The sequence below is a fragment of the Notamacropus eugenii genome, chromosome 4 (genome assembly GCF_028372415.1).
Source record: "Notamacropus eugenii isolate mMacEug1 chromosome 4, mMacEug1.pri_v2, whole genome shotgun sequence".
Classification (NCBI taxonomy): Eukaryota; Metazoa; Chordata; class Mammalia; order Diprotodontia; family Macropodidae; genus Notamacropus; species Notamacropus eugenii.
The window spans coordinates 428877738-428897678 of NC_092875.1; the positions used below are offsets into that span (position 1 = coordinate 428877738).

At 39.5% G+C, this 19941-nt stretch overlaps 1 pseudogene; it reads left to right on the forward strand.

Annotated features, from left to right (window-relative positions):
* The first annotated feature begins 3901 nt into the window (after positions 1-3901).
* LOC140501866 (L-lactate dehydrogenase B chain pseudogene) lies at positions 3902-4993 on the forward strand (annotated as a pseudogene).
* Positions 4994-19941: the final 14948 nt, after the last annotated feature.

Genomic DNA, 19941 nt, shown 5'->3' on the forward strand with positions numbered 1-19941 from the left:
AAAACTAAATAATTTAATCTTAAAGAATGAGTGGGTCAAAGAATAAATTATAGAAATAAAATGAAAAACATCAAAATTTGTAGAATGCAACCAAAGAAGTACCTAGGAGAAAATGTGTGTCTCTAAACATTTATATCAGTGAGAGAAAGCAGATCAATGAATTAAGAATCCAACTAAAAAACTAGAAAAATAAGCAAAAAAAAAATCCACTGCCCTCACTCCTAGATAATTAAACATAAAAATAAAAATCCTGAAAATCAGAGAATAGCAAAAAGAAAGCAAAAAAAGTTGAGTTAATAAAACTAGGAGCTATTTTTAAAAAATAACAACCCACTAGCTAATTTGATTTTTAAAAAGAAAACCAACTTTTTAGTGTCAAGAATGAAAAAGGTGAATTCACAACCAGTGAAGAAGTAAAAGCAATTGTTAGGAGCTATTTCACCCAACTATTTGCCAATAAAACTTACAATTTAAATGAATGGAAGAATATTTACAAAAATATAAATTGCCTGCATTAACAAACAGAAAATAGAATAAGAAAAATAATTTAATAGGCTATAGATGAACTCCCCAAGAAAAACCCTCTACATGGATTTACAAATAGTTCTACCAAACTTTTTTTTAAATCAATTTCAGTACATAAACTGTTTGAAAAAATAAGTAAAAAGAGGGAATCCTACCAAATTCCTTCCATGACACAAATAGGGTCTTGATACCTAAACTAGGGAGAGTCAAAGAGAAAAAAAATCATAAGCCAGTTTCTCTAATGAATGCTGATGTAAAAATTTAAATAAAATTTTAGCAAGGACATTACAATGGCATGCCACAAAGATCACACACTGTGACCAAGCTGGATTTGTACAAAGAATGCAGGGCTGGTTCAATATTAGGAAAAACATAAACATAATTGACCATAATAATTACAGAAACAACAACAAAAATCATCAATAGATACAGAAAATGTTTTTGACAAAATATAATACCCATTACTGTTTAAAACAACAGTGCTAGAAAGCATAGGAGTAAATGGAGCTTTTCTTAAAATGATAAGTAGTATCTGACTAAAAGTAAGAGCAAGCACTATTTGTGATGGGAATAAGATAGAAACAAAGTAACGAACTGTCCATCACTAGAAATGTCTCTCAAACAGAGAGTGGGTATCATCTGTCACGGACATTATGGAAGGTCATGAAAGATATATAGGGAGACAGACTAGGCAAGGAGATGGGCTAAGGAAAAGTATTATCTATTAGCTTCCAGGTATAACTATTATCTCAACTCTAACAAAAACTCCTGGGCGTTCTAGAAACAGGAATTTTGTGGAAGGTACATGTTGGGCATGAAGTTTTGAGGAGGAAGAAACAACTTAGTCTAAAGTAAATTCTTAGCCTGGTATCAGTGAGCTTGTTTTTAAAAAAATTATTTTGATAATTGTACTTCAATATCATTGACTTCCTTTGTAACCCATTATATTGTATTTTATACATTTAAAAAACATTATTCTGAGAGTCCAGAGGGTTCGCCAGATTTCTTGGGTTCAGGACATGGAAAAAGTTTGAAATCCCTGGTACAGAACTCTTCTAGGGAGAGCCATGGAACTCTGGAACTCAAGAAAGTGATTTTTAACCCCAGACTCCTTCAATGGGGGCTATATGGGCCTCCAAAGAAAGAGGAGCACAGTAATATCAAGATCACTATAAGCAACAGAAATTTTCCCATCAGGCTATGAAAATTGCTTCAATAAGTCCAATAAGATAAGGCAGAGATTTAACCTACTGACATCTATAAGAAAGTACAGCAGAAAATCACCAGGGCCAGTCTAGGAAAGAAGCCCCAGGGAGACTATCACTCATTCTAATTCTGCTTTTATGTGAATTTTTTTTTTTTTTGCCTCTGTTACCATTAGGCCAATTCTGTTTTTTAAGATGTTATTTTCTTCAGTATTTTTTTTGTGCCTCTTATACCAAACTGTTAATTCTCTTTTTCACAATTTTCTTGTATCGCTTTCATTTCTTTTCCTAATTTTTCCTCTACCACTCTCATCTCTTTCTTTAATACTACTAGGAGGTATCAGAATCCAATACTATATTGTTTACAACAGACACACTTAAAACAGAAAGACAAACACAGAGTTAAAATAAAGATATGGAGCAGAATCTAATATGCTTCAGTTGAAATAAAAAAGGCAGGCATAGCAATCATTATCTCAGACAAAACAAAAGCAAAAACCAACCTAATTAAAGGAGACAATCAGGTGTAAGAGACACCCTTGTGGGATCACAGGATTATGCCAGGCAAGGTCAAGCTGCTGCTGCCCACTGCTTCCCTGATTACTAGCCCTCAGGAAGATCCACTTGATAAACCCATTCTCACAAAAGAACTCAGATCTCCTACCCCCCCCTACATATTGTGAGAAATACGCTCACTATAAACAAAGAACAACACTTCTTGTGAAGTCAGGAAAACTCTCATTTTATTTTAGCCAATTATTTTACATTCCTAGTAAATGCATCCCTCCCTAATGGAAAACATATTTGATTCAGATAACTGCCAGGCTTATATACCCTGCTTTCAATTCAAATTTCCCGTCTGCCTCCCATTGGCCAGCATTCCCTGGCTCACTAAATCCTACCCCTTGATTGCATCTTCTCACTTCCTCATTTCAATTCCTCTCACACACTTTATTCTTTGTATTTTTAGTCTATTTATCTGCATCAGATAGCATGAGAGAGGAATTTATGCTAAGGGAATTGACAAAAGCTGAGTTTGAAGATACCCAGGATATCAATGATAAAAGTCCCATTATCTTGAGACTGCAGTTTATGGACCTACTCCTCATCCTTTGTGAATGGGACCTGGTCTGGCAGTTCTTTTTGATATACAGGAAGAGACCTTTTCAGAACAAAGAAAAGTAGTAGATACGGTCATTTCCAGGCTCCAGCATTCCCCACCCACTGCCTTATATAAGCAGTTTTGTCTCTGACATTAGCCATCAGCATGAATTATAATTTCTGTCTTTATATAATTTCTGTGGAAACAAAATCCAATTATACTTTACATCAGGGAAACTACATTTTGCTAAAAGGTACCACAAACAATAAAGTAAAATAAAAAATCTTTACAGCAAGTTTCTCCAACAAAGCCCTCATTTCTCAAAAATATGTACTGAGTATAGAACTGAGTCAAATTAATAAAAAGTCATTCCTCAACTAATAAATGGTCAAAAGATATTAATGGGCAGTTTTCAGAAGAATAAATCAAAGCTATCGATAGTCATATTTAAAATGCTCTAAATCACTATTGATTAGAGAAATGCAAATTACAATAACTCCAAGGAACCACCTCACACCTATCAGAAATGACAAATGCTGGAGGGGATATAGGAAGAATAAGTACACTAATGAACTGTTGGTGGAGTTGTGAACTGGTCCAACCATTCTAGGAAATGGTTTGGAACTATGCGCAAAGGGCAATAAAATTGTACATCTCTTTTGACCCAGCAATATTACTACTATCTCTGTACCCTAAAGAGATCAAAGAATAAGGAAAAGGGCATATATGTACAAAAATATTTATATCAGCCCTTTCTGTGGTGGCAAAGAATTGGAAATTGAAAGGATGCCCATCAACTGGAGAATGACTGAACAAGTTGTGGTATATGATTGTGATGGAATACTATTGTGCCATAAGAAATTACTGGGGGAGGGAGTATTCAGAAAAACATGGCAAGACCTATATAAAGTGAGAAGAGCCAAGAGGTCATTGTGCATAGTAACAGCAGTGTTCTAGTGATGATCAACTGTGAAAGACTTGGCTACTCTGATCAATATAATGACCCAAGACAATTCCAAAGAACTCATGATGGAAAAAATGCTTAGCTAGGGCACGGCTGGAGAAAGACATAGCTGATTCTCTTCTCTCTTTGGGACAAACTTCATCACAGGCAATCAACTACTCTTTAGGCAGAACAAAATGGCTACTCTTAAAGAAAAACTGATTGTTCCAGTTGCAGAAGAAGAGGCAGCAGCCCCAAACAATAAGATTACTGCTATGGGTGTTGGACAAGTTGGTATGGCCTGTGCTATCAGCATACTTGCAAAGAGCCTTGCTAATGAACTTGCCCTTGTTGATGTTTTGGAGGACAAACTCGAAAGAGAAATGATGGATCTACAGCATGGGAGCTTGTTTCTTCAAACTCCTAAAATTGTGGCTGATAAAGATTACTCTGTCACTGCTGGTTCCAAGATTGTTGTAGTCACTGCCAGAGTCCGCCAGCAAGAGGGAGAGAGTCACGTCAATCTGGTACAAAGGAATGTAAATGTCTTCAAATTTATTATTCCCCAGATTGTAAAGTATAGCCCAGACTATATCATAATTGTGGTTTCCAACCCAGTGGATATCCTTACATATGTCACCTGGAAACTGAGTGGCCTGTCAAAGCACCAGCTGATTGGTAGTAGATGCAATCTAGATTCTGCCAGATTCCACTATCTTATGTCTGAAAAACTTGGCATCCATCCAAGCAGCTGCCATGGCTGGATCCTTGGAGAGCATGGGGACTCAAGTATGGCTGTGTGGAGTGGAGTAAATGTGGCAGGTGTTTCCCTCCAAGACCTGAATCCAGAAATGGGAACTGACAATGACAGTGAAAACTGGAAGGAGGTTCATAAGCTGGTGATTGAAAGTGCCTACGAAGTGATCAGACTCAAAGGATACACTACCTGGGCTATTGGATTAAATGTTGCTGATCTAATTGAGATCATGTTAAAAAAATCTCTCCAAGATTCATCCTGTGTCCATTATGGTGAAGGAGATGTATGGCATGGAGAATGAAGTTTTCCTTAGCCTTCCATGCATTCCGAATGCTCGAGGACTGACCAGTGTTATCAACCAGAAGTTGAAAGATGATGAGGTAGTTCAACTCAAGAAGAGTGCAGATACTTTGTGTGATATCCAAAAAGACCTGAAAGACCTGTAATATTCTGTAGAAACTCAATCAACATGTGAATCGCTGTGCCCACTTTGTAATTAACCATGTTGGTGGATAGAATTTTTTTTTTGAATTCAACTCTGGCCACAGCATCAAAGTACATGATTAAAAGGTTTGCTACATGAATCTATGAACCAATAAATATACTACTGAAGTGTGAAAAAAAAAAGGAAAAAAATGCTACCCACCTCCAGAGAGAAACAGAATTGATGAACGCAGTGCAAATTGAAGAATAATTTTCTCACTTTATTTTTGTTTTTTTAATATGGCTAGCATGAAAATATATTTTGCACAATTTCACATGTGTAATTGATAATATGTTGCTTGTCTACTCAGTAGTGAGGGAGTGATGGGACAGAGGGAGAGAATTTAGGACTCAAAATTTAAAAAGAAAAGAATGTTAAAAATAAATAATAGATACCCCAAAATCACTTTGGTGTTTGAATAGAGGACAGATTGGAGCAGGGAGAGATTTTAAATAGACAGAGCCACCAGCTGCCTATTGTCATCATCCAGGCATGAGATGATTCAGGACTGCCCCAGAGTGGTAGCAGTTCAGAGGGAAGAAGGAGGCAAACTCAAGAGTTGTACATTTTAAATTGACAGGTCTTGGTAACAGACTGGATATGGGGTGGGGTAGGAGGTGATAAGGAGGAGTCCAAGATGACTCCTATGTTCTAAGCCTGAGAAACTGTGAGGATGGTGCTGGTCTCTATAGTAATAGGGAAAATTAGGAGAGGAGGGTTTAGGGGGAAAGTTTAGGATATGTTCGATTTCTCTACTAGATATTCAGTTTAAGATGTCTGAGAAGTAGTTGGACATGCAAGATTGGAAGATAGCAGAGAGTTTGGGGCAGAAAAGGCAGACTTGAGAATCATTAGCATAGAGATGGTAATTAAATCCATGGAAAATTGATGAGATCAGCAAATGAGGTAGTATAGAAGTAGAAGAGAAGAGGGCCCAGGACAGAACCCTGAGGGATACCTCTGGTTAGAGAGTGTGATCCGACTGGGGATAGAGCAAAGGAAACAGAGAAGAAAATAGGAAGAGAGGCAGAGGAGGAATGATTTCCTAAAAACAAAGAAAAGAGCGTATCAAGGAGAAGGGCGTTATCAGAAGTATCAAAGGCTGCATAAAAGCCAAGCAGACTGAGGACTGAGAAAAGGGCATTGAGTTTGGTGATTGAGAGATCGTTAGTAATTGAGAGCAATTTTAGTGGAATGAAAAAGTCTGAAGCTGGATTGTAAATAATTAAGAAGAAAGTGAGAGGAGAGGAAGTTAAAGGACTTAGATGACCCGTTTGAGTCATTAGTTATAAAGGGCAGAAGAGATATAGAACACCAGAGGGATGAAATGATCAAATAAGGGATTTTTCCAGGGTTGGACAGATAGGGACATACTTGTAGGTAATAGGTAATGAGCTGGTACACAGGGAGAGACTGAGTCACAGAGTGGGATGACAGAGGGGAAAATCTGTTGAATGATAGGGGATGGGATGGGATCACTTGAACAGGTCAAAGGGGTTAGACTTTGTAAGATGTATGGTCACTTCATTATGTGAGATGGAGCAAAAGAGGAAATAGAAAATGGAAAAAGGCATCTGAGTAATAAGAGGCAAGGAAAAGGGGAGAAAAGGGAGCTCATGGCAAATGGCCTCAATTTTTCCCGTAAAATATAAGGCAAGATTCTCCATGGATAGAGTGGGGCAAGGGGAAGTCATGGGAGGTTCAAGGAGGGATGAAAAGGTTTGGAACAACCTCTGTGAAGAGTAGGACAGTGAATTGATAAGGGAAGTATAATAGGATTGCCCAACAGCAGTGATGCCCCAGTGATGTTGTGTAATATAAATTTGTAATGGATCCAGTTGGAACAGTGTGATCACAAGATCAGACATTTAGAGCTCAAAGGGGCTATGCAAGTCTAATCCAGTGGTCTCCTAACTTTTAAAATTGTGAACCTCTATCCACATAAAAAAATTTAAGCATGACTCCCAATATATGTATGTTTGTAAATTATATAGGCACTACTCCATTTTCCTTAGAACATCATGCCCCAGGCCAGGTACCTCTTTTTAGCTTCCTTTCATGTGTTGTCTTTCCCCATTATATTGTAATCTCCTAGAGGATAGGGTCATCTCTCTTTTTCTTATTTATATCTCCAGCAATTAGCACATACCTGATACGTAGCAGGTGTTTAATAAAAAAGTCGAAAATTGAATTACTCCTGTACTAATATGTATATGGTAAAGTATATAACAAAAATTTAAATGGATGACATAATGATAAAACAAATGTTTTAAATAATATTTATTTTATTTGTTCTCACAAAAATTTATTAATATTATTTCTTCATGAATTAATGTCATTGAATATGCTTCATTATTTTGACAATCTTAGTTTAACACTTTGTGATATGAATTCAAATTTCTGTTTTTCAGTTCAGTTTATCTCATTTTTCTGTTTTAACAAACATCAAAGCTGACAGAGGAAGGATGCTGAGAAGAAGATAGGGTAACTGATTAGTGAAATGGCATTATTTTCTTCTCCATCTCATTACAATAAGGAATTTTCCTCCTTAACCCTAATTTAAATTTAAGAAGTCTGAACTTCCTGAAATGCCACCTCTTAAAAAAGTCCTTTGCAGAATCCTCCAGTTGTTAATATAACACTGCCCAAAGCTCCTTTTCTTTTGCTCAGAAATCACTATACTTATTTTGTATGTGCAGCACTCCCTTCTCCAGTTGGTGGGCAAATGAGAGGGGTTTCTGCATGACAGGACAGAAATCCTCAGTGTATTCAGATCCACAAACAACAGAGGTTGTGTCAGTCCTGAAGGACAGCCTTCATGTCCCCTTACCCTAAAGAAGATATGAAGAACTGAAAAATATCAAGAAATGAGAAGTGACAAAGCACAGCTAAGAGAGAGGATGTGAGGTCTAGCACTGAAGGATGAGAAAGGATGAGAGAAGACTGGACTTAACACAGCCAAGTTTGTTCTGAGAGAATCGGAGCAACAACCCCCAAAAAAGGAATTTCACGATGATTACAGACTTCTCCAGTTGGAACTGGACAGGGGTCTGCAGCACAAAAGAGCTAAATTAGCTGTTGGGGCTGTTGTTGCAGACAAGAGGTTTAAGATGAAGCTAAGAAATTTTACTGACATAGATTATAGCTCCCCCAAATCAGGAAAGAATAACTTAACTGAACTCTCCGGGACAGAAGATGAGCTAGCAGTTTCCTGGCTCCTAATACTTAACAAGTCAAGTGGGTGTTTAGTTAAATGAGATTGGGTCTAACTTGTTCAGAATTCTTGTCCCCAGAGCAAAGCCTTCCCTCAGTAATAGTGTACTGGAAAGAGCAGGAGTCAGGAGACCTTGATTCAGAAGTGTGCTGGTGAATGACACTTATTAGTTTAATCTCATTATTAACATTATTATTAACAATAATTAGGCAATCAACCAAACAAGCCCTGATTTGTAGCACATTTGCAAAGTGTAAATAAATGTTCATATAGAAAATTTAATAATCATCTCTGGTAAGCCCGTATGAATTGATTTCAGCACCTATCTGTCTGGGTTTCAGTCTTTACAGGAAGATATTGGTGTAACATAGAATGCTATTTACTTTCCTGGGCCTCTTAGTCTTCATCTATAAAATCGGGAAATTGGACAAGATACTTAATTCAACCAACGTTTATAAAATATCTACTCTATGTCATGCACAGTATTCAGTCAGCCATGGGTGGAAACGTGGGGGTAGGTATAAAAACAGAGCATGGTCCCCACCTTCTTGGAGCTTAAAATTTATGAAATCGTGACTAGGGTCCCTTCCTTTTCTAAAATTCCATGATTCTATGATCATATGTTTCTCTCACTTAATAATAACACTGTCCTATTGTTCTAGAATGATCTCGTTTCCTTCCTCTTTTGTAAATCAGCCCACACTCCCTCCCTCTCACTCTGATACTTGGATCTAAATTGCAAAGAGGAAGAAACATGAGCTGAGATGAAAGGTAAAGCTGGGAAGGAAGTCTGGCGAAGCACAGCTGTCTGTGTTCCAGCTGTGTCAGGGAAGGAGGTCAGAAACCCAAGCCAACTATGTGCTGATCTGTAAGCTTAGAAAGTGCCTTGTATATGCGAAGGGTCCCAAACCTTGCCATTTCTTTGCTGGAAACAGCACAGTAACATTCTAGCAGCCTTCCTTCTTTCTTATCTGTTTGTCAGTCTGTTCAAGGGACTATTTATTAAAGGAAAGAAGCAAAATCTTTGAAAGATAAAACATGGAACAAGAGTTAAAAGAAAAATCAAAATTTCTGAAGCAGCATAATATAAGTAATCCAATACAGAAAATGAAATAAGTACCAGTGGAGCCTGGCAAAGAAAAACATTGATTTTTGCGCTCCTTGAAAGCCTATTTCAAACCCTTTCACTAATTAGCCTAACATGTCATTGGCAGGTGTTGGCTTAGTACCCACTAGCACACTCAGGGTACCGTTTTCCCATGACTCCTTGGTTCAAGGCACATTCCAGGTCAGAACACACTTAGCCCCCATTGACAGGTTTAAGTCACATTAAGGATACATTCGTTCAAAGCAAGAACTTGTTTAGTTAAAACAGTATAGCAAAATGTATGATAAGATACTACCCATTCATACCAGGGCACACTTTCCCACAGAGGGGAAACCCATAGGAAACACATGTGACCAGGGAATGCCAGTGGCCAGAGCAATCCACACCTCAGACAGGGATGCTTGCTCTCCTGCACCGTGGCCAATATCTTCCCTCTAGGAATGTCACCAAGTCAAGCCACTTTCCAGTGGAGCTCGAATATTTTCTTACCCAGTCTCTCTCAAATCACTCTCGGCTGAACTCCTTTCTCCTGCCATCTGCTGGTCTTCAGCAGCTATGCAGGGTCCAGCCCACTGGGGAGGGTTTCATTAGATCTCAGCTTAGAGTCCTAACAGCTAATTTAACTCTTTGGTGCTACAGACCCCCGCCTTGTTCCCAACTGAAGAAGTCCATAAAAATTGTGAATTCCCCTTTATTTGACTTGTTGAAACTCCCTCCGAATAAACTCTTTGCTCCATTTCACCCCTACTATGCCCCTGTCTCACCTTCAAAATATCTCAAGGATTTTATTTAGCAAAAAATGAAAAGGACCTGAGTTGGGCCGAGCTAAGGAGATTCTTTTCATCTCCCAGGATGGCCCCAGCAATGCTACTCGCTGTTCTGCAAATCAACTCAGGAGAAAGACTAAAAAGGGATGGGTAGAAGTTATGAAACTTGTGACTTTTGCTCTGTCCAGACCTCTACCCACCTTTATCCCTGCACTGCCTATATACTCCTATGTCACCCAGTGTGCTACCATAACACCAAAAAAAAAGAAAAAACAGCAGTTTACATTCTATAAAAATATGTACAACATAAATACAAGGTTAATAAATACAAATATTGAAAAGAGGGATTGAGGACTGGATTGCCACCATGCCATTACAAGGGTCTTTTGATGACTTCAAGCTTCTCCCTGACACAAAGAACCATCATTATAATGGTTTCACTACATGCTGCAAGTCATAGAACACAACAGGCTCTGAAGAGTTCAAGTTCGGGATGACCCAAAGAACAATGGAGAAGAGGAGGGCAAGTTGGAGCAAGCTACCACATGTCACCAACAAGAAGGTGTGTAAAAGTATTGTCAAGAATATGATCAAAGCAATGTCTGGAAAAGTGAACAGGTCAACCATGTTGTGAGAGCAAGATGGAAACAATAGACAACAGCCTGTGTCCTCCAGGGACAGCCAAACAATGTCCAGAGAATGCAAAGAAGGCTTGAGGCTACTGGAGCAGAGTCTGTGTTGAACTTACAGAAAAACACGCTAAAAAGTCACACAGGAAAGTCAGGTATGAATGGATTGCTAACATTTATTAAATTCTTTTTTTAAAAATTTATTTATTTATTTAACTTTTAACATTCATTTTCACAGAATTTTGGGCTCCAAATTTTCTCCCCCCTTGTCCCCTCCCCCACCCCAAAACACCGAGCATTCCAATTGCCCTCATCACCAATCTGCTCTCTCCTCCATCGTTCCTCTCTGCCCTTGTCTCCATCCTCTCCTCTGTCCTGTTGGGCCAAATAACTTTCTATACCCCTTTACCTGTATTTCTTATTTCTTAGTAGCAAGAACAGTACTCAACAGTTGTTCCTAAAACTTTGAGTTCCAACTTCTTTTCCTCCCTCCCTCCCCACCCCCTCCCTTTGGAAGGCAAGCAATTCAATATAGGCCAAATCTGTGTAGTTTTGCAAATGACTTCCATAATAGTCGTGTTGTATAAGACTAACTATATTTCCCTCCATCCTATCCTGCCCCCAATTACTTCTATTCTCTCTTTTGATCCTGTCCCTCCCCGTGAGTGTCAACCTCAAATTGCACCCTCCTCCCCATGCCCTCCCTTCCATCGTCCCCTCCACCCTGTTTATCCCCTTATCCCCCACTTTCCTATATTGTAAGATAGGTTTTCATACCAAAATGAGTGTGCATTTTATTCCTTCCTTTAGTGGAATGTGATGAGAGTAAACTTCATGTTTTTCTCTCACCTCCCCTCTTTTTCCCCAAACTAAAAAAGTCTTTTGCTTGCCTCTTTCATGAGAGATAATTTGCCCCATTCCATTTCTCCCTTTCTCCTCCCAATATATTTCTCTCTCACTGCTTGATTTCATTTTTTTTTTTAAGATATGATCCCATCCTCTTCAATTTACTCTGTGCACTCTGTCTCTATGTGTGTGTGCGTGTGCATGTGCATGTGTGTGTGTGTAATCCCACCCAGTACCCAGATACTGAATAGTTTCAAGAGTTATTAATATTGTCTTTCCATGTAGGAATGTAAACAGTTCAACTTTAGTAAGTCCCTTATGACTACTCTTTGCTGTTTACCTTTTCATGCTTCTCTGCATTCTTGTGTTTGAAAGTCAAATATTCTTTTCAGCTCTGGTCTTTTCATCAAGAATGCTTGAAAGTCCTCTATTTCATTGAAAGACCAATTTTTCCCCTGAAGTATTATACTCAGTTTTGCTGGATAGGTGATTCTTGGTTTTAGTCCTAGTTCCTTTGACTTCTGGAATATCCTATTCCATGCCCTTCAATCCCTTAATGTAGAAGCTGCTAGTTCTTGTGTTATCATGATTGTATTTCCACAATACTTGAGTTGTTTCTTTCTAGCTGCTTGCAATATTTTCTCCTTGACCTGGGAACTCTGGAATTTGTCCACAATATTCCTAGGAGTTTCTCTTTTTGGATCTTTTTCAGGTGGTGATAGGTGGATTCTTTCAATATTTATTTTGCCCTCTGGTTCTAGTATATTAGGGCAGTTTTCCTTGATAATTTCTTGAAAGATGATGTCTAGGCTCTTTTTTTGATCATGGCTTTCAGGTAGGCCCATAATTTTTAAATTGTCTCTCCTGGATCTATTTTCCAGGTCAGTTGTTTTTCCAAGGAGATATTTCACATTATCTTCCATTTTTTCATTCTTTTGGTTTTGTTTTGTGATTTCTTGGTTTCTTATAAAGTCACTAGCCTCCATCTGTTCCATTCTAATTTTGAAAGAACTATTTTCTTCAGTGAGCTTTTGAATTTCCTTTTCCATTTGGCTAATTCTGCTTTTGAAAGCATTCTTCTCCTCATTGGCTTCTTGAACCTCCTTTGCCAATTGAGTTAGCCTATTTTTCAAGGTGTTATTTTCTTCGACATTTTTTTGGGTCTCCTTATCAGGGTGCTGATCTGCTATTCATACTTTGCTTGCATGTCTTTCATTGCTCTTCTCAGTTTTTCCTCCACCTCTCTAACATAATTTTCAAAATTTTCTGAGCTGTTTTTGAGCTTTTTCATGGTCTGAGCCCATTGAGTGGGCTGGGATACAGAAGCCCTGACTTCCGTGTCTTTCCCTGATGGTGAGCACTGCTCTTCCTCATCAGAAAGGAGGGGAGGAGAAACTTGTTCACCAAGAAAGTAACCCTCTATAGTCTTGGTTTTTTTTTTCCCTTTTCTGGGCATTTTCCCAGCCAGTGACTTGACCTCTGAATATTCTCCTCACACCCGCCTCGCCTCCGGATCCTCCCAGCCAGCGCTTGGGGTCTGAGACCCAAATGCTGCTTCCCAGCCTCAGGGCTTTGGGCGGGGGCAGGGCTGCTATTCAGTGTGAGATCAAGTTCAGCTGCCCGGGTGGGGGCGGGCTCAGTTCCCTCAGGGGGTTTATGCAGAGACCTTCAACAATGGATCCAAGCTCCTGCCTGCTTGGGGAGCCCCGGTCTGCTCCCACTTCTGCTGGTGCCTCCCGAGGAGGCCTGAGTCATGGGGGCTCCCCACTCCCCTCTTGACCCACTGAAGAGACCCTCTCACTGACCCTTATCACCTGTGGGTGGAGGGACCCGAGCGGCTGCTGGAGATTTTGTCCCTGAAGCCTGCTCGGATCTGCTCCTCTCGGCACTGGGCAGCCAATGCAGGGTTGGGCCCTGCTCTGTGTCCGCAGCATGAAGAACCTTTTGGGAGAGGTTTTCAGGCTCTCTGGAACAGAAATCTTATCCGCTCAGCTGATCTGTGGCTTTTCCTGCTCCCGAATTTATTGGCAGCTCTTTTCTACAGATATTTCATGGGCTGTGAGTTCGGAGATAGCATATGTGTGTGTTTCTACTCCGCCATCTTGGCTCCGCCCCCTCATTTATTAAATTCTTACTATGTGCCAGGCGCTGTGCTAAGCTAATCATTGTAGGGACTATTCATAATGATGGACTCATAGATCACTTAGAATATTGGTACGTAAAAAGACATTAAATAAATACTTAAAGTGGCAAGAACACTAGAATTTGGAGTCAGAGGACCTGGTTTTAAAGCCTAGCTCTGCACTTTAACACTTGTGTGATGCTGAAAAAGTCCTTTCACCTCTGAGGACCTAAGTTTCTTCTTCTAAAAAAGAGGAGGTTGCTCCATCAAGTGCTCTGAACCTGGGGTCTATGAATTCATTTTTTTAAATCTTGTGATAACTGTATTAAGCATAATGGTTTCCTTTATGATCCTATGTATTTTATTTTATGGACTTAAAAACATTGTTCTGAGAAAAGGTCCATAGGTTTTATCGAATTACTAAAGGGACCAGGACACAAAAAGGTTAAGAACCCCTGGTATACAAGATCTTCAAGGTCTCCTGTAGCTCTAAATTGGGTAAGGTAAGTTGAGAGCTGAGTCTCTAGGGAATGTGAGTGAGAAGATAAGTTTATTTCGAGGAGGGAAGAACAGGGCAAGAATATCTGTTGATATGGATATGAAGTGGGGAAGATAAAACCCTGTTATTACTCTGGAGATAAGCCATTTCATTTCTAATGTTGACCCATACATAATATCTGTCTTATTGCTCAAGGAGCAGGCTGCCCCATTTTAATTGATTATTTCCTGGACCAAATCAAATTCTATTTCACGCATAAATGTCAGCTCCTCAACAACTCACATTTACATAGCAATCTTTTTTCAAGGCACTTATTTGAGAGATCTCAGTGTGTGCCCAAGGTCATCTTGGGCAAAAAGATGTCTTTGCTGGACTACACTTTTTTGTTTGCAGTCAAAGAGGTGGTGGTAAAATGGTAAGAATTGTGAGCCTGCCTCAAAGGGTGCTTTCAGGCAGGACTGACACGGGATATTGGGTTTCAGTTCACCTGAAATCTTGCTTCCACCCTAACGTTATTGGTGGAAGGGAGGATGACAACATTCTCAATCAGCACACTGCTTTTGTTCTCCTTCTCTGCCCCCTTAACTTGAAACTATTGGACTTCTCGCACACTATAATCTAGACCAGCTATTGCTCCCTGTCCTCTGCACCCCGTCTCCTGTCCATCTGACGTTGCACAGACTGTCCTCCATATCTGGAATTATCTTTCTCTTCATCTCAGCCTATCATACTCCATTGATTTGTTCAAGGCTCAGCAGAGGTGACACCATCTGCTGGAAGTCTTTCATGACCCCCTTCCTCTAGTTGTTAGTACTCTCCTCAAATTATCTTGTATTTACTTATCTGACTACTTGCTACATCTCTCCCACCTACTTCTCACCCCTAGAAAAATGCAAGAACCTTGAAGGAAATGATTGTCATTCTTGATGTCTCTTCATCCTTAGTGCCTCAAACAGAGTCGGTACTTAATAAATATTCACTAAACTGACTTCCTTCCCAATAATTCTAAGAGATAGGCATTGTTATCCAGTTTGTAGATAAGGAAACTGAGAGTCAAGGGAAAAAATAACTTATCTAAGGTCATGTAGCCACTAAATGGCCAACGGGGACCCAGATATCTTGACTTCAGAATGAGAAAAGGCAATCGAGCCTGGGAAGTGGTAGGACCAATGAAATATTCACAGTGCTTACAGTGGCCATGAATATCCTGGCGCAATTCTGAATCACAAAATACCACAGACTTTCCACATGGAAGACAGAACCAAAACATTTATTCAGACACCAGAAAGCCAAATCCATCATAGCAACAAAAATCTGCACCCAATAGTGTATGTGTTCATCTTTCATTGCCAAAGACCATACCGTCAGAGAAATAAAGACATGACTTGCATTTGACTTTGTTTTTGAGTGAGGAAAAGCTGTGCAGATCACCAGCCTTACTTCTCCTCCAGAGCCATCTGAATCCAGTGACCAGATATTCATCAGGATGACTGGAGATGACCCAGGATGAGGCAATTGGGGTTAAATGACTTGCCCAAGGTCATACAGCTAGTAAGTGTCAAGTGTCTGAGGTGAGATTTGAACTCAGGTCCTCCTGACTCCTGCACTGGTACTCTATCCACTGCACCACTTAGCTGCCCCTATAAACAATAACAATACAGAGGATACCACCCCCAAGCCTTCCCCCTTCTAGGCTTCCCACAAACCAACTCCATTAAACAAATCATAAGCAAGCTTTTTCACTCATGCTAGTCAACAGCCTGCTTGCCTGCATCCTTCCTAGCTCTTACTAGACTTTGATCAAATTTCCTCCCAGCTCTGCTCTACCTTCGCCTCTTCCTGTTTCATCCTTCCTGTTCCATGTGACTTAGACTCATGTGACTCAAGCAGGTCACATGGGCCTATTAATGAATGGGAAAGATCTTCCCATTTAAATTACCATTACAGAAGTACAGGATCAGGTTCTTGAAAATCACCTACCTCACCATCTCACACCTCTCAGATTGGCTAATATGACATGAAAGAAAAATGATAAATGTTAGAAGGGATGTGGGAAAATTGGAACACTAATGCATTGTTGGTGGAGTTGTGAACTGATCCAACCATTCTGAAGGGCAATTTGGATCTATGTCCAAATTTTCACCCAGCAATACCACTACTAGGTCTATATTCCAAAGAGATTGATTTTATAAAGGGAAAAGGATCCATTCGTGAATACAAACATCGATATAGATATGCATATACATTCACAGCAACTCTTTTAGTGGTGGCTAAGAATTGGAAATTGAGGGAATACTCATCAATTGGGGAATGGCTAAATGAGCTGAGGTATATGATTGTAATAGAAGTATTATTCTGCTTTAAGAAACAGTGAGCAGAATGATTTCAGAAAAACATGGAAGGATTTACATGAGTTGATATAGAATGAAACTCACAAAACCAGGAAAATATTGTACATAGTAAAAGCAATATTGTACAATGATCGACTGTGAATGAGTTAGCTATTCTCAGCAATACAATGATCCAAGACAATTCCAAAGGACTCATGATGAAAAATGCTGTTCATTTCCAGAGAAAGAACTAATGGAGTCTGAATATAGACTGAAGCAAGCTATCTTTCACTTTCTTTCTTTTTTGGTTCAAGTTTTCGTCCACAAAATGACTAATATGGAAATATGTTTTATATGATTGTACATATGTAGCTTAAGTCAGATTGCTTACCTTCCCATGGAGGGGTAAGGGATGGAAGAGAGGGATAGAAACTGGAACTTAAAACTTTTTTTTTAGAAAAGAATGTTAAAATTATTTTTACATGTAATTGGGGGGGAAAATTAAATATTATTTAAAAAAGAAAGAAAAAGAAAACCATTCTACCTCCCATCTCATACCCTTACTTGTCACCTCCAATTCACAAATGATTATTTTAATTTGCATGCAGGCATCTACTTGTATCTTTGCATTTCAGTTCATAGCCTAGTCCTCTCTCCATCAAATCCTCCTTGCAAGCTCACATCATCTTCATTTGTCTTAAACCTCAGGTTAGTGTAAACTTCATCTGCATCCCTGCTTTAGGTTGCAATCAGTATCTCAGCAAAAACAAAACCCTTGGTCTGTAGGTCTAGACCTAGGAGGGAGAGCACCTGCCTTGGCACAGAGAACCTTTAAAATATGTGCAATGAGTTGGTCCCAAGTCCTGAAAGCTTTTGTAAATGTCCCTAAACCCAGGGCTGAGGGCAAAGGTATAATAAGATATGATCAATGAAAGGCTTTGCTCCAGGAAAGGAATTACAGGAAGGTCAAGTTCTCTTGTTCATGTTCAAGTTAGACAACCTCTACAAAGCAAGTCGGACAAATTTCCCTTGATGCCAGACCACTGAAGGTGAATTTCTAGGACAAGGAAGACCCTGCAATTTCTCCCTTCCCCCTGGAAGAGTGGGAAGAAAAAAAAGAAGAGCAGATTCTTTCAGGTTGCTGCTCTAGGTAAATAGACCCTTGTTCCTGAGGGTAAAGTTCAAGTGCACAGTTATTTAGCACTGCCAGGGGCTTTAGAGAAAGAACAGCTAGTCTAGCACACAGTACGAATAAATAACGTCCAGCCTTCAGGATTATTGGCCTGGTTCAGGGCATAAAGGATGCAACTCTGAACTAGCAAAGTTTGTCTTGGGGACAATCTTCACAAAATTACTTACTTTTTACTCCAAGTAGGCTCCCTAGGAGTAACCTTTTAGCCCCCAAAAGTGGGAAACCCAAAGGCCCAGACAAATCAGTTTGCCTGCAGTTCTCACCTTAGTTGTATTGCAGGGTTAAATGGTATTTCAAAAGATAGAAGTATTGAAAAAGGATAAAGTAAGGGATTGCATAAGACCTGACAGCAAGTTAACAGAACCTATGGCAGTTAGTGGCAAAGTGGCTAAAGGAATGGACCCAGAGGAAAGCCTCAGACCCTGTGGGACCCTGGGCAAATCACTTCCCATCTCTATGTTTCAGTTTCCTTAACTGTAAAAATGGGAATAATAATAATAGCCCCTACCTTACAGCGTTGGTGAAAAGATTAAATGAATAACATATGTAAAGTTCTTTTCAAACCTTGAATGCTCCCTATTTATTATTATTATTAACCTAAGCAAGAAGCCATGTCTCCAAAGTCCCAGTTAGGTACTCTTTCCAATAGACTTATCATCATCGCTATGACTTCCCAGTCCAAAACACCTCTCCCCAGCCTCCACTTCCCTATATGAGTTGTCTCCCCCTACATAGTAAACTCTACCAGTGAGTAAGTCAGGGCTCTCAGGCAGGAGCTCAAGGACTAGGCTGGAAGTGGAGGGATCAAAGTGGCATGGCGTGAAAATAATTAGAGTGTATTCCATGATAAGGAGCTTATTAGCATCACTGTAAGAATACTAACATCCAAAAAATAGATCTTTGCTTTTGGGAGAAACCTGGTGGTCATCAAAAGCCCTTTTCAATTTTGAAAATGCAATCTTCTTTTTGTCTTTCTCCCATTAAATTCTGTACTCAGTTATTTGCCCATTTGTTGTGTCTAGTTTATTATTGTAACAGTTTCTCTTCAAAACAACAACCTTGAGGCTCCTGCCCCTCCCAGCATGATTTATCTATCTATTTTTTTCTTTTCTATTAAAGGGGTCATCTCCCTGACTGTTTTGTAAAGAGGCCTATTCACTGAATGGGCATTATCTCACTTTAAGTGAGTACCTGAAAAGGCCTTAGCCTAAAAAGCCAAAGTCTCCCAGTGCATCCTGGGCCATCTCCAGTCATCCTGATGAATATCTGGTCACTGGATTCAGATGGCTCTGGAGGAGAAGTGAGGCTGGTGACCTGCACAGCCCTCCCTCACTCAAAACAAAGTCAAGTGCAAGCCATGTCGTTATTTCTCTGATGGTGTGATCTTCTTTGAAAACGAAGGATGAACACAACAAGTCTATTATTGATTGATAGGCCATCTCTGTGCACTGACTGCCCATCCAGCTGCAAATAGGAGCCTAGACAATAGCTATATTTTGTCCACTTAGATTTTTTTCATGTGGATGACTAGGTCATGTTCTTTTAAGTGTAACAATACGGGTTTTTCACTGGTCCTGTGGTGACTGCTATACAGATCATCTTAGTCAGTACTTTGTTAAGCTGGTCCAATGACTTTACCACTGAAAGCACTTCATGGCTCGTTCCACTTGGCCTTGTAGTGTCTGCTGAGAGTTGTTCCATGCTGGTATCTTCTGGGCTTATCTCTTAAGGATCATCCTAACCATATCAGGATTAGATCTATCCTTTTAGGCCTGGGTAAAGATCAAAGCCTTCCATTACATCCAACTTAGAGTTACTCTTAGATACTCCTATGTACCTCTCTAGCTTAGCATGCAAATGAATTTGAGCCAAAACAAAAGAAAAACATATGAGATAAGGTCACTGTTCTCTACCCCTCTAGCCCTTGTTCCTGTTTTTATTGAATGAAAGTATTAAAAATCATTATTCAGTGCTTACCATTTACCAAACACTGTGCTAAATACTGGAGCTATAATACCAAGCAAGCAAAACTTTCCCTCAAGAAGCTTACATCCTAAAAGGGGAAACAATATAAGATAAGTGATGGCCAGGGAAGGATAAATTATCCTGAGAAGTGAGAAAGATGGTGAAAAGAGTAATTGTATAACTGACTGACAGTCCTTCTCAGAAATGAATGTGCTTCTTTTGAGGAGGGACAGGGTGAAAAAAGAGAGAGAAT